Source organism: Lampetra planeri, chromosome 62 (assembly GCF_965212315.1).
Source record: "Lampetra planeri chromosome 62, kcLamPlan1.2.h2, whole genome shotgun sequence".
Lineage (NCBI taxonomy): Eukaryota > Metazoa > Chordata > Hyperoartia > Petromyzontiformes > Petromyzontidae > Lampetra > Lampetra planeri.
In genome coordinates, this window is record NC_136168.1 from 5,466,282 (window position 1) to 5,482,125 (window position 15,844).

Below are 15,844 nucleotides of genomic sequence, written 5' to 3' on the forward strand. Positions count from 1 at the left end.
GGGGTGGTGATGGTGGTGGTGATGATGATGATGCGTCTGATGACGGTGGTGATGGTTGATCATCCTTTTGGTGATGGTGGTGATGGTGTTGATGATGATGCTGCTGATGATGGTGTTATGCCCACACGAGGGATCTTTGTCTTTGTGCGTCTGCATCTGCTTGTCTGTTGGTTTCTTGACAAACGCTGGGGGGGGTCTTCCTCCCGCTCCCCCTCCCCTCTCACCCCCCCCCCCCCCCACCACCTCCTCCTCCCTTCCCTCCCCATGCCCCCCCCACCCCCTCCTCCTCTCTCCTCCGCGGATTCATTCGCGAGTGGCACTCAGCCCGCGCCGAGTCTCTTCAGCGTCGTCCCACCACCGATCGCACTCCGCGCGTCAACGCAGAGCGAAGGGGGCCCCACAGACAGCAGCAGCCTGTGCGCTTGTAAACACGACTCTGTGTGTGTGTGTGTGCGTCTGTGTGTGTGTGTGTGAGTCTCTGTGTGTGTCTGTGTGTGTGTGAGTCAACTTTAGTGTGCGGGGTTTGAGAGATGTTAGTGGAGGCTCGCGACGAGAGAAGAGAGAAGGGTCTCATTGGACAATTTGTAGAGAGGGCAGAGACGGCACGCGAGTGAGGAGCCTCAACAATCCTCTCTCTCATCTCTCTGTGTGCCCGTGCGCTCGTGCGCTCACTCGCTCTTCAAGCACCACCGACCCACCGCCACCTCGTCTCTCCATCACCTCGGCTCTCCATCCCCCATCACCTCGTCTCTCTATCACCTGGTCTCTCCATCACCCACCCATCACCTCGTCTCTCTATCATCTGGTTTTTCCATCACTCACCCACCACTCCGTTTCTCCAGCACCCATCACCTCGTCTCTCCACCACCTTGTATCGATTCGCTCGCATCTACCACCATCATCATCACCACACTCACGCGCCACCATCATCATCAGCGTCACCATCATCATCATCCGCAAGATCTCTTCTTCAACGAGCACGTGGTAACAGCGAGCGAACCTCGGTCCATCCGACCCCAGACTGCCCGCCCCAGGTTCGACTCCGAATTCAGCCGAGCCAGACCCAGACCAGACCCGAGCCGGGCCTAACCGGACCTAGACCGCACTCAACCAGACTCAACCGGACTCAACCGGACCTGGACCGCACTCAACCAGACTCAACCGGACTCAACCGGACCTGAACCGGACCCAAGCGGACCCGAAGCGTACCCCAACCATACCCAACTGGACTGAATCCAACTGGAACCTGGACCGGACCCAACCCGAACCCGACCCAGAACCATGGGTACAGGCAAGGAACGCGGTCCGCACAGCGGGTACCGGTCTTGAACCAGGGCGCTAGGACCTGGGACCAAGACACGAAAGACCGCCGAAGCAGCACCACCACCACCATCATCACCACAGGAACCCAGGAACCCTGGATCAGCACCACGGACAGCGCCCAGAGACGGGCACTTTGTCTGAGTGACGGCGAGTCGGGAATTCGCTGAGCCGAACCACAGACCCACCAGAGCTGGATCCCAAAACTGAACTCCGCGCCCCGAGGCCCCAGACCTTGGCACGGGGACCCCCTCGAGACGGCGGGACGCTGATCCCGAGGAAGACGACGCCGCGTTACAGCCTGGACCCCCAGGAGCGAGGTCCCAGGAGACGCCTCGGGTCGCGATGCTGCGCGCGGCGCTGTGGTGGGCGGCGCTGCTGGGACGAGTGGGGATGGTTCGTTCGCTCACTCATTCGTCCATTCACTCATTCACTCTCACGTTCGTTCACTCTCGCATTCACCCGTTGATCGCACTTGCTACATCGCTCATTCGTCCGTGCATTCACCCACTCGAGCGCTCGCTCACTCATCAGCTTACTCACTCGTTCACACATTTACTGATTCACTGACTCGTTCACTCAATCGTCCATTCACTCATTCATTCACTCTTGCGTTCACCAATTGATCGCACTTACTACATCGCTAATTCGTTCGTGCATTCACTCAACCACTCGCTCACTCATTGCGTGATTCATTCGCGCACCCGTGACTCACGAATTCACACATTCACCGACTCGGTCACTCATTCATTCACTCGATCATTCGGTTATTAAATAACTCATTCATTTATACATTCACTTACTCATTAGCGGACTCGTTCGCCCACCCGTGACTCATATATTCATATATTCACTGATTCAGTCACTCATTCATTCACTCAATCGTTCAGTTATTAAATCATTCATTCGTTTATACATTCACTTGCTCATTAGATGACTCGTTCTCTCACCCGTGAGTCAAGAATTCACATATCCATTGATTCAGTCACTCATTCATTCAGTTATTAAAATAATTCATTCATATATACATTTACTTACTCATTAGCTGACTCCTTCGCTCACTCGTAACTCATGAATTCACATATTCACTGACTCAGTCACTCATTCATTCACTCAATCATTCAGTTATTAAATAACGCATTCATTCATACATTCACTTGCTCACTCGCGTACTCGTTCACTCACCTATGACTCAGTCATTAACGTACTAATCCATCCACTTATTCACTCACTCATTCATGTATTTGCTTAATAGTTTCACTCATTAGCTTACTCGTTCCCTTCCTCATTACTCACTATTCCACTCACCCATTTACTTACTCATTGGCCTACTCATTTCATTATTTCATCTACAAATTAATTCACCCACACACGAATTTAATCACTCGTTCATTAGCTTACTAATTTGATAATTATCTTACTCATTCCCTTGCTGTTTCATTATTTCATTCATTCGCTCATCGGCTCACTCATTCGTTCACACATTAACTGACTCGTTTATTTACTCATTCCCTCACTCATTCTCTTACTCATTCACTCATCCAATCCCTCGTTCGTTTATGCAGTCACTAAATCACTCATTCTGGTATTATATTAATCCCTTGCTCATTCAATTATTCCTTCATTCGCTTACTCCTTCACTCATTAAGTAACGTTTCAACGATTCATCCACACTCTCGTTCACTTTCTCATTCATTAATTCATGGATTAACTGACCTAATAATTACTTTGTTCCTGTGTTCATTCAATTACTCGATCATTCGTTTATTCAATCATGCACGCTCTCATTTACGTCATCACATGCTCATTCATTTACGTCATCATTAGCTCATTCATTTACGTCATCACATGCTCATTCATTTACGTCATCCAATGCTCATTTATTTACGTCATCATTAGCTCATTCATTTACCTCATCCAATGCTCATTCTTTTACGTCATCATTAGCTCATTCATCACGTCATCACATGCTCATTAATTTACTCACTGATTCGCTTACTCGTTCATTCACACAATCACGTACTCACTGCCTCACTCACTCATGAACTCATTCACTTAACTCGTTGTTATTCAATTACAAACTCGTTCATTCACGCCATGACTAATCCATTTACTCACACGTGTCAAACCCTCATCCAGTGACGTATTCACTCACTCATTAAACTATTCAACCGCTCATCCGCTTATTCATATGTTAATTCCTTCGATGATTCACTTTTGTATTAACTCACTTAATTCTATTTCGATTTAAAGCTTTCGTAACTGCAGGGATTCATATTAAAAGTCACGTTGAAGGGAAATAATAAAAATAATAAAAATACAAAACAATAAAATTCTCACGACGTTTCGATTGCAACACACCTGATGATGATTGCTTGTGTTGCAATCGAAACGTCGTGAGAATTTTATTGTTTTCTTTTTTATCATTTTTATTATTTCCCTTCCACGTCACTTAATTCAAGTCATTTATGAATTCACCCAAGATCAGCTCAGACATGCATTCAATTATTACATCACTCGCTCTCACACTCGTTCCCATAACTATTCACTTATCCACTCATTGATTTGGTCATTCATTGCATTCGTCATTCACGACTCATTCATATATTTACACTCACATTCACGTACTCATTCACTCACGCATGCACTCGCTCACACTCTCATTCCCATAACCATTCACTTATCCAATCATTTATTTATTTGGTCATTCGTTAAAAGATTAATGCACGACTCATTCTTTTATGAAGTCATAATCCCGTTAATTCACTCACTCATTCCTTCACTAACGCACGCAATAATTCACTCGATAATTCACGTAAATCCTTCACGCACTCGTCCACTCATTCACTTATTTCTACATTAACTCATTCAATGAATAGTTTCATAATCTCATCATAAATGAACTTAGGCCTTCACTAAACTCACTCACTGAATGATGGTCACCCTCCTTTGGACAGACCTGACCCCTTCCATAGGCATGTGGACACGCAATCGAAATGTAATAAGTTCAAAATATGACCAAGTCAGCACAAGTCGCCCGATGGATAGACTATTCCCCGCCATGGGAACGTGGAATGTCATCTCGGTTTGATTGCCGGCCACGGCTAACATCAGCGGCAGTTGAGCTCTCTGAGCCGGTTTTGGGTCTCCCCTAGGTCGACTCAACCTCAACACGAGTTCCTGGTGCGGTGGTGTATAATAAACATCGCACCCTGGGGAGACAAAGGCGGCCGGGCGTGGTGGTTATGGCCAGCCACCCCCTCGTGTGCGTGCCGGTCTTCCTAGGTGCTGCTCGCTAACAGCACTTGCCCGAACAGTCTGTTGAGGCTACACGGGGGGTCTTTGTCTTTGTGTGTGTGTGGGGTGGTGCCGCTGGTGGTTGTGGCATCGCAGCATTCACAGCGCTGCAGGATTACAACAGTCGCATGGCGATGACAGCCACGTGACGGTCTGTGGAGCTGCTGAGTGGAGCTGCTGAATGGAGCTGAGTGGAGCTGAGTGGAGCTGCTGAGTGGAGCTGAGTGGAGCTGCTGAGTGGAGCTGCTGAGTGGAGCTGGGTGGAGCTGCTGAGTGGAGCTGAGTGGAGCTGCTGAGTGGAGCTGCTGAGTGGTGCTGAGTGGAGCTGCTGAGTGGAGCTGCTGAGTGGAGCTGAGTGGAGCTGCTGAGTGGAGCTGCTGAGTGGAGCTGCTGAGTGGAGCTGCTGAGTGGAGCTGAGTGGAGCTGCTGAGTGGAGCTGAGTGGAGCTGCTGAGTGGAGCTGCTGAGTGGAGCTGAGTGGAGCTGCTGAGTGGAGCTGCTGAGTGGAGCTGAGTGGAGCTGCTGAGTGGAGCTGCTGAGTGGAGCTGCTGAGTGGAGCTGCTGAGTGGAGCTGAGTGGAGCTGCTGAGTGGAGCTGAGTGGAGCTGCTGAGTGGAGCTGCTGAGTGGTGCTGAGTGGAGCTGCTGAGTGGAGCTGCTGAGTGGAGCTGCTGAGTGGAGCTGAGGGGAGCTGCTGAGTGGAGCTGCTGAGTGGAGCTGAGTGGAGCTGCTGACTGGAGCTGCTGAGTGGAGCTGAGTGGAGCTGCTGAGTGGAGCTGCTGAGTGGAGCTGAGTGGAGCTGCTGAGTAGAGCTGCTGAGTGGAGCTGAGTGGAGCTGCTGAGTGGAGCTGCTGAGTGGAGCTGAGTGGAGCTGAGTGGAGCTGCTGAGTGGAGCTGAGTGGAGCTGCTGAGTGGAGCTGAGTGGAGCTGAGTGGAGCTGAGTGGAGCTGCTGAGTGGAGCTGAGTGGAGCTGAGTGGAGCTGAGTGGAACTGCTGAGTGGAGCTGAGTGGAGCTGAGTGGAGCTGCTGAGTGGAGCTGAGTGGAGCTGCTGAGTGGAGCTGCTGAGTGGAGCTGAGTGGAGCTGAGTGGAGCTGCTGAGTGGAGCTGAGTGGAGCTGCTGAGTGGAGCTGAGTGGAGCTGAGTGGAGCTGAGTGGAGCTGCTGAGTGGAGCTGAGTGGAGTTGAGTGGAGCTGAGTGGAGCTGCTGAGTGGGGCTGAGTGGAGCTGAGTGGAGCTGCTGAGTGGAGCTGCTGAGTGGAGCTGCTGAGTGGAGCTGAGTGGAGCTGAGTGGAGTTGAGTGGAGCTGAGTGGAGCTGCTGAGTGGAGCTGCTGAGTGGAGCTGCTGAGTGGAGCTGAGTGGAGCTGTGTGGAGCTGCTGAGTGGAGCTGAGTGGAGCTGTGTGGAGCTGAGTGGAGCTGAGTGGAGCTGCTGAGTGGAGCTGCTGTGTGGAGCTGAGTGGAGCTGAGTGGAGCTGCTGAGTGGAGCTGCTGAGTGGAGCTGAGTGGAACTGAGTGGAGCTGAATGGAGCTGAGTGGAGCTGCTGAGTGGAGCTGAGTGGAGCTGAGTGGAGCTGCTGAGTGGAGCTGCTGAGTGGAGCTGAGTGGAGCTGAGTGGAGCTGCTGAGTGGAGCTGCTGAGTGGAGCTGCTGAGTGGAGCTGAGTGGAGCTGAGTGGAGCTGAGTGGAGCTGCTGAGTGGAGCTGAGTGGAGCTGCTGAGTGGAGCTGCTAAGTGGAGCTGAGTGGAGCTGAGTGGAGCTGCTGAGTGGAGCTGAGTGGAGCTGAGTGGAGCTGAGTGGAGCTGCTGAGTGGAGCTGAGTGGAGCTGCTGAGTGGAACTGCTGAGTGGAGCTGAGTGGAGCTGAGTGGAGCTGCTGCGTGGAGCTGCTGAGTGGAGCTGAATGGAGCTGCTGAGTAGAGCTGCTGAGTGGAGCTGAGTGGAGCTGAGTGGAGCTGCTGAGTGGAGCTGAGTGGAGCTGCTGCGTGGAGCTGTGTGGAGCTGCTGAGTGGAGCTGTTGAGTGGAGCTGCTGAGTGGAGCTGAGTGGAGCTGTGTGGAGCTGTGTGGAGCTGAGTGGAGCTGAGTGGAGCTGTGTGGAGCTGAGTGGAGCTGTGTGGAGCTGAGTGGAGCTGCTGAGTGGAGCTGTGTGGAGCTGTGTGGAGCTGCTGAGTGGAGCTGAGTGGAGCTGAGTGGAGCTGTGTGGAGCTGAGTGGAGCTGCTGAGTGGAGCTGAGTGGAGCTGCTGAGTGGAGCTGTGTGGAGCTGCTGAGTGGAGCTGTGTGGAGCTGTGTGGAGCTGCTGAGTGGAGCTGAGTGGAGCTGAGTGGAGCTGTGTGGAGCTGAGTGGAGCTGCTGAGTGGAGCTGAGTGGAGCTGAGTGGAGCTGCTGAGTGGAGCTGCTGAGTGGAGCTGAGTGGAGCTGCTGAGTGGAGCTGTGTGGAGCTGTGTGGAGCTGCTGAGTGGAGCTGTGTGGAGCTGAGTGGAGCTGTGTGGAGCTGCTGAGTGGAGCTGCTGAGTGGAGCTGAGTGGAGCTGAGTGGAGCTGCTGAGTGGAGCTGAGTGGAGCTGAGTGGAGCTGTGTGGAGCTGAGTGGAGCTGCTGAGTGGAGCTGCTGAGTGGAGCTGCTGAGTGGAGCTGCTGAGTGTGGAGCCTCTCCACCGAATTGCACAACATCTGGTCGGCTAGTTGTTTGTTGTTGTTGTTTGTTGTTGTTGTTGTTTGCCACGGACGACATCAACACTCCCAACACGAGGGTGTGGTGATGGTGACGATGCTAATGCCTGTTGGACGTCAGGATGAGGCATTGGCCTCGAGCGTGAGTGACGGGCGCTTCAGCGGTGACCCCCAGCTTCGCGCTGCTGAGTTTGACCGAATTGTTACTAATTAAATCAACCTTTAATCCACTATCACATCAACACCGTGCACCACCTAAAAAGACAAAGATCCCCCGTATAGCCTCAACAGACTGTTGGGGCAAGTGCTGTTAACGAGTAGCACCTGTGAAGGCCGGAACGGCACACGAGGGGGTGGAGGGCTAGCACCACACCCGGCCGCCTTTGTCTCCCCAGTGACGTTGTTTGATTCACACCGCAACCAGGAAATTATTTGAGGCTGAGTCGACCTAGGAGGGGGCCAGGACCTGTTTCAGATAATCGTCACCGGTGGTGTTGGTGGCCGTGAGCGGGAATCGAACTCGGGTGGCCGGGTTCGTAGCGCAGCGTAGCGCTAACCGCTGCACCACCGCTCCACACACTCACACACACTCACACCTACAGCCATCAATGCACAATGCATGGCATCCACGCACTCTTCTTATATCTATATTATCTATATAGTGTGATATCTATATATATAGTATCTATATAGTATCTATATAGTATCTATATAGTATCTATATATTATCTATATATTTGTATATCTATATAATATCTACCGACACAATTCACAGCCGTCCCCATTCATTTCTCATTTGAACTTTGCAATATATTCTTTAAATGGGACATTCCCATTTTTATTTTTTACATTTTCTACCCAGACAGGCGATAAGGCAACTCGTTGAGCCGTCACTTGTGATGGTCAGGTCGCTTCTGAAAAATACGTTAACAGCTGAGTGGGCTTCACCTGATAAGATAAAACATGGTTTAGTTGTTATTTTGTTATTTTGGTATGCCTTTTACACCTGATGAAGGAAGCTTGTGTTGCCTCCGAAACGTCGTGATTTATTATTTTATTTCTATTATTATTTCTATAATTTTTATTATTTATTGTTATTTTTTTACCTACGTGACTTTACCGAAAACAAACCTAAGAGTACGAATCCTTGCAGTCACGAAAGCTTCACATCGAGAATAGTTTAGTGATGTATCTGTATCTACACTCTTTGGTTCTGTCGGTAAAGTCACGTGGGTATAAAATAAAAATGACTTGTAATCTATATTCAAGCGATTTTTTTACCTTTTCTCTACTTTGCACTCCTATCGTGTTTTCGGCATTGTTTATTGTTTATTGTTGTAACGTCCGAATGGACATCTGTGAACAAGAGCTTTGTAGCTCATCGGATTCGTCTCCAGTATAAACACAGATTCTGATCATCGTGGCCAGGGTTCTGGAATCCTCGAATGGCGGAGGATATCCCCTCGGCCGCAAACGCGATCAGTTGCACACAACGCGTGCGGGTTGATGACGACGACGACGATGGCGATGACGTCACAGGAAACCGATTGTGACGTAATCGATGATGTAATGAGACAAGTCTCGATGGGTGTCATGCCCTTGGGACCCGTGCCTCGGGATTTACAAACTTGTTGAGGCCGCGTGTCAGGCCCATAGCATCCACTCTCTCTCGCCGTGTTCGTTGTAAAAACATAATAACGGTGTGGACGTGTGTGTAGGTCGACTCAGCCTCAAATTAGTAACCCGGTGCGGTGTGTGGTAAACATCGCTACTGGGAAGACAAAGGTGGCCGGGCGTGGTGCTGGCCCCCACCTCCTTGTGTGCCGTGGAGGCTTTCAAAGGTGCTCGCAAACAGCACTTGCCTCGAAAGATGTGAAGGCTATGAGGTGGAATCTTTGTCTTTGTCTTGTACACGTGGACGTAGCGGTAGTGTAGCGGTCAGCGCTACGAACCCGGCGACCCGAGTTCGATTCCCGCTCACGGCCACCAACACCACCGGTGACGATTATCTGAACCGGTCTTGGGCCTCTCCCCTAGGTCGACTCGGCCTCAAATGAGTGCCTGGTGTGCGATGTGTGCTGGCCACCCACCCCCTCGTGTGCTGGAACTCAATCGTTCATATCTGCATGATGATGATGTTGCTGTTGTTGTTGTTATATTTGATGCAAAAGCTGAACTTGGTTATTAGAAGCGACGTATGTATTTGCTTAGCGGGGAGATGTTCCAATCACTGGGGTGCTACGTGCCTGCCACCGTGACGTGTGGATCGAACGCACAAATGATGAACAAACTACAGAGATGTAGTCTTCCATCTACGAGCAGAAGGATGGAGGTGAAGTTTTCTGCCTGAAATGCCTCCGACGCAGGATGAGCGAGCACGTGGATGAGAGAAGGCTGTGGGCAGGAGAGACGTTAACACGAATCGAACGTAACACGTGTGCATGTGTATATATACAAACTAAAGTAACTAACACCTAGCATACATAACAAAAGTGTGGAAAAAGAAAGGAAGTAAAAACTAAAACTGGTAAAACAACAAACTGGCTGTCTATTTACAAACCGCACCTCTCCATAACAAAGGCTCAGTCCTTTGTGATGCAGTCCATTCTTAGTCTTAAGCCTCACCTTACCATATTAATAAAAAGTGTGCCGTTCCTGGCCCTTCCCCCCTCAACCATTATATATACGGAGTGGTAGCTCTTGTGATCTCTCATTTACTTGATACAGCTGTCGTGGCTGTGACGGTTCCACCTGAAGACGGAGGCTTGTGTTGCTTCCGAAACGTCGTGATTTTTTATTTTGTTTTATTTTACTTTTATTAATTTAAATTTTTTACCTACGTGACTTTACCGAAAAAACCTAAGAATATGAATTCTTGCAGTCACGAAAGCTTCACATCTAGAACTAAAGTATATATTATTTTTTTTTGTTTTACCAGGTAAGGACCACTGAGCTGTGTAGATCTTTATTTCGGAAGCGACCTGGCTCAACGAAGCGGCTTATCGCGTGTAGATGTATAGCAGCCAAACACTTTGGCGTACGCTCCCAATATTATTCGTGAGAAAAATGTTTTGTTTTTGTGGTTTGGTTAGATCGCGTTAATGTAAATATGTCGTGCCACCCTCCACCACGCAACACAGCCAGTTAGTGGTTGGCTGTGTCGGGGCATCACGGTGGCTAGGAGATGTTGACTACCTCGCCTGGTATACAGGAGGTCGTGGGTTCGATCACGAACCTGACGCCTGCTGCTGTGTATTTGGAGTCTGCGTGTCTCTCTCTCATCATCATCATCACGGTAGCTAGGAGATGTTAACTACCTCGCCTGGTATACAGCCGGTCGTGGGTTCGATCCCGACCCTGAAGCCTGCGTATTCGGAGTTTGCGTCTCTCTCTCTCATCATCATCACGGTGGCTATGAGATGTTAACTACTTCGCCTGGTATACAGCCGGTCGTGGGTTCGATTCCGACCCTGAAGCCTGCATATTCGGAGTTTGCGTCTCTCTCTCTCGCCGTGGTCGCGTGGATATTTATCCGGGTCCTCGGGTTTTCCCCTCCACATTGAAACAATTCAACATCACGCGTGTGGAGTGTTTGGCTGCTACTATAAATGCCCACGTGATGATGGCGATGCTAAGCCAACAGTTTGCTGAGCTGTCATTTGTGGCCAGGACGTATCTCCGTGGGGCCTTGCCTGGTAACGTTCAAACAAGTGGTGAGGTTCAAATGGACCTGGGAAAAGCATTTAAATTGGAGTATTGGAAAGGATCGTTATTCCTCCTGCTTGCGTACCCTGTAGGAAAGCCTCCCCGAGTCTCAAGACTCCTCTTTCAGGAGGGTCCTGCCCACATTTTCACTGTAAGGGCTGGGCGCTGTTGCTGCTGCTGCTGTTGCAGTTACTGTGTGCGTGAGTGCAGTAAGTCGTCGTTTAACGCAGTGCTGGTGGTAGATGCGTTCCTGAAAAGTGCCGCCTTAAGCGAAATCGATTTCCCATTAAATAATGGAACGATAAAGTTTGGCTCGACACGATGTCACCACCACCACTACTACGCTCAGTGACATGGCGGGGCAAATAACGGAGGGTACGCCGCCGTGTCGCTGTATCATTCCGCGTGCTGTATCACTGCGCCACTCAGTCTCGCAGCTCAAGAAAGTAGTTCGTCCTCGATTGTTTAAAAATCACCTTTTAACGATGCACGTACCGCGTTATAACGGAGCGAGCGTTCTGCGTTATAACAGGATGCGCGTTCCGTGCGGGAAGTGTTCCCGAATGTAAGAACCATCGCGTTGTAGCGAACACCCCTCTTGTCGGCAACGCGCTCAGCAAGGACTGCACCGTGGTCCCACATTGGGTCAGCAATGGGATTGTGTTTGACCGATACCGGTTACATCAGTGCCGGATGATCCTAGTAGCACAAGTAGCTACCACATGTGTAGCAGCTACATGTGTGTAGTAGCTACATGTGTAGTAGCTACATGTGTAGTAGCTGCATGTATAGTACCTGCATCTGTAGTAGCTACATGTGTAGTAGCTGCACGTGTAGTAGCTACATATGTAGTAGCTACATGTGTAGTAGCTACACGTGTAGTAGCTACATGTGTAGTAGCTACATGTGTAGCAGCTACATGTGTAATAGCTACATGTGTAGTAGCTACATGTGTAGTAGCTACATGTGTAGTAGCTGCATCTGTAGTAGCTACACGTGTAGTAGCTACACGTGTAGCTACTACACGTGTAGCTACACGTGTAGTAGCTACATGTGTAGTAGCTACATGTGTAGTAGCTGCACGTGTAGTAGCTGCATCTGTAGTAGCTACATGTGTAGTAGCTACATGTGTAGTAGCTACATGTGTAGTAGCTACATGTGTAGTAGCTGCATCTGTAGTAGCTACATGTGTAGTAGCTACATGTGTAGTAGCTACACGTGTAGTAGCTACATGTGTAGTAGCTACATGTGTAGTAGCTGCATCTGTAGTAGCTACATGTGTAGTAGCTACACGTGTAGTAGCTACATGTGTAGTAGCTACATGTGTAGTAGCTACACGTGTAGTGGCTGCACGTGTAGTAGCTACACGTGTAGTAGCTACATGTGTAGTAGCTACATGTGTAGTAGCTGCATCTGTAGTAGCTACATGTGTAGTAGCTGCACGTGTAGTAGCTGCACGTGTAGTAGCTGCATCTGTAGTAGCTACACGTGTAGTAGCTACATGTGTAGTAGCTGCATCTGTAGTAGCTACATGTGTAGTAGCTACATGTGTAGTAGCTGCATCTGTAGTAGCTACATGTGTAGTAGCTACATGTGTAGTAGCTACATGTGTAGTAGCTGCATCTGTAGTAGCTACACGTGTAGTAGCTGCACGTGTAGTAGCTACATGTGTAGTAGCTACATGTGTAGTAGCTGCATGTGTAGTAGCTGCATCTGTAGTAGCTACATGTGTAGTAGCTACACGTGTAGTAGCTGCATCTGTAGTAGCTACATGTGTAGCTACGGGCCCCGCACTTTCAAGGGCCTCGCGCTAAATGCTTTCAAGTTATCAATTCCGGTTCAGCGATTGTGCACTTACTCTATTACTATAGTACTATACCGCCTTCAACTTTTATGAACGACTGGGTGTTTAAGTCACGTAGGTTAAAAATAAAATAAAATGAATGAAAACAACTAAAGGAAATCAGTGATTTATAATATAAAATGAATGAAAACAATCAGTGATTTAATTTAGTTGTTTTCATTAATTTTATTTAAATGTAGTTGTTTTCATTTATTTTATTTTTTACCTACGTAACTTTACCGAAAAAAACAAAGAGTATGAATCCTTGCAGTCACGAAAGCTTCAAATCTAGAATGGGTGTTTAAGGTGAGCGATTTGCCGTATTATCTGGCTGTATAGCAAATGAAAACGTACAATTCGTTTACTATGCAAGTAAAACATGCGTGTGTTTTAATATTTACGTGTTTTTTGTATTTCTTGCTACATCTTATTGGTTCTTTCGGTAAAGTTACGTAGAAGGGAAATAATGTATCCGTTATCACAGCTATCGTGATGTGACGGTTCCACCTGAAGACAGAATCTTGTGTTGCCTCCGAAACGTCGTGAGAATTATTTTATTATGTTTTATTTTTATTATTTTATTATTTCCCTTCTACGTGACTTTACCGAAAGAACCAAGAAGATGAATCCCTGCAGTCACGAAAGCTTTAAATCTAAATTCTTGCAACACATCACACCACGACGATGACGACGACGACGACGCTAATTCTGCGTGAACAACACGAATGTTGTGTGCGCTCTGTCTGCACCAGGTGGGTGGTGCTGGTGGTGGTGCTGGTGGTGGTGGTGGTGGACTGAGCTCGCCACCGGCCTGGGGTGACGTCGCTTCGCCAGCCGAGTCCGCTTCGAGTGCCGGGCCGGTGGATCAAGTCACCAGCGCCGGTCCTTACGGTCCCCTCCTTCTCGATACCCAGCAGCAGCAGAATCAGCAGCAGCAGCAGCAGAATCATCATCATCATCAGCAGCAGCAGCAGCAGCAGCAGCAGGATGATGACGATGTTGATGGTCACGATCAACGTTTACAGCAGCAGCAGCTCAATCAGAATGAGCGGGGAGAGCAACATGAGCATGAACAGACGAAACTTTATCATCAACAGCAGCAGCAGCAGAAGCAGCAGCAGCAGCATCATCAGCAGCAGCATCATTCTCATCCGCAGCAGGGATATCTTCTCCAGCAAGATCAAGATGAGTATGATGATTATGGTGGTGGTGGTGGTGGTAGTCAGCAGCATCACGATCAGCATCTCCCTCATCCCCCTCATCATCATCATCTTCTTCTGCTGCGCCGTCCGCAGGGCCCCGAGCTGACGAACTTTCTGTCTGGCTCGCGGCGTCTCGCCGTGGGGGGCCCCGCACGCACCACGGGGCCGCTCTGGGGGTGGCTCTCCTCCCCCACTCATCAGCAGCAGCAGCAGCGGCAGCAGCAGCAACAGCAGCAACAGCAGCAGCAACATCAGCAACAGCCACAGCAGCTACAGCAGTTACAGCAGCAGCTACAGCAGCTACAGCATCGTCAGCAGCAGCATCAGCAGCAGCATCATCATCAGCAGCAGCTACAACAGCTACAGCTGCAGGAGCTACAGCCTCACCATCACCATCAGCAGCATCATCAGCAGCCCGGCCAGGCGCGTTCGCGTCCTCGGCGCCGCCCCATGGTGAAGACGGGCCGCTTCAAGAAGATGTTCGGCTGGGGCGACTTCAACTCGAACATCAAGACGCTCAAGCTGAACCTGCTCATCACAGGCAAGATCGTCGACCACGGCAACGGCACCTTCAGCGTCTACTTTCGCCACAACTCCACGGGCCACGGCAACGTTTCGGTCAGCCTGGTGCCTCCGGCCAAGGCGCTGGGCTTCGGCGCCGCGACGCAGCAGGCGACTCTGGTCGACCCCAAGGCATCGAAGACGTTCAACTGCCGCGTGGAGTACGAGAAGGTGGACCGCGCCAAGAGGACGTCGCTCTGCAACTTCGACCCGACGAGGAACTGCTACCAGGAGCAGACGCAGAGCCACGTGTCGTGGCTTTGCTCGAAGCCGTTCAGCGTCATCTGCATCTACGTCGCCTTCTTCAGCACGGACTACCGGCTCGTGCAGAAGGTGTGCCCCGACTACAACTACCACAGCGACTCGCCTTACTACCCCACCGGCTAACGCCTGCGAGTGGCTCTCTCGATGATTCTCGAGAGAGAGGGAAGGAAGGTGGTGGTGGTGGTGGGTCGCTGGGTAGGTCAGTCTCGGTATGTGAGTCTCGCGGTTGCGTCACAGAGGGAAGGGAGAGCGGCAATCGGAGAGAGGGACGCGTGGACGAGATGACGCGCTGCAGGGTCGTGGTCGTCGTGGTGGTGCGCGGAGGCTCCTCAAGGTCCCGCCGTGACCGTCATTCATTCGCTGGTGAAGGAACCTCCACAGACGTCGCCGTCTCGTATCCACCACCATCACCACCACCACCACCACGTGCAGCAGCAGTGCATGGCACGGGCTCTTGCAACATTGCCGCGGGTGGGGTGGTGTTTTACTTGGAGCCAATTCGAACAACAACAACAACAACACATGTCTCTTCTTGTTGTCATTTTAGTAGCCGACCCCCCCCCCGCCCCCGGTCTCTACGGCAGGAGGCATTCTAACCGCACACACACACACACACACCGCACACACAGACACACCGCACACACAGACACACACATACACATACACCACACACACACCACACACACACACCACACACACACCACACACACACCACACACACACCACACACACCACACACACACACACCACACACACCACACACACACCGCACACACACCACACACACCACACACACACCACACACACCACACACACACCACACACACCACACACACACACACCACACACACCGCACACACACCACACACACCACAGACACACACACACCACACACACACACCACACACACCACACACACACCACACACACACCACACACACCACACACACACACCGCAGACACACCACACACATACCACACACACACACCGC

General features: G+C 50.4%; 1 pseudogene; it reads left to right on the forward strand.

Moving 5' to 3' along the window:
* The first annotated feature begins 1,281 nt into the window (after positions 1-1,281).
* LOC144736666 (neurexophilin-1 pseudogene) lies at positions 1,282-14,975 on the forward strand (annotated as a pseudogene).
* Positions 14,976-15,844: the final 869 nt, after the last annotated feature.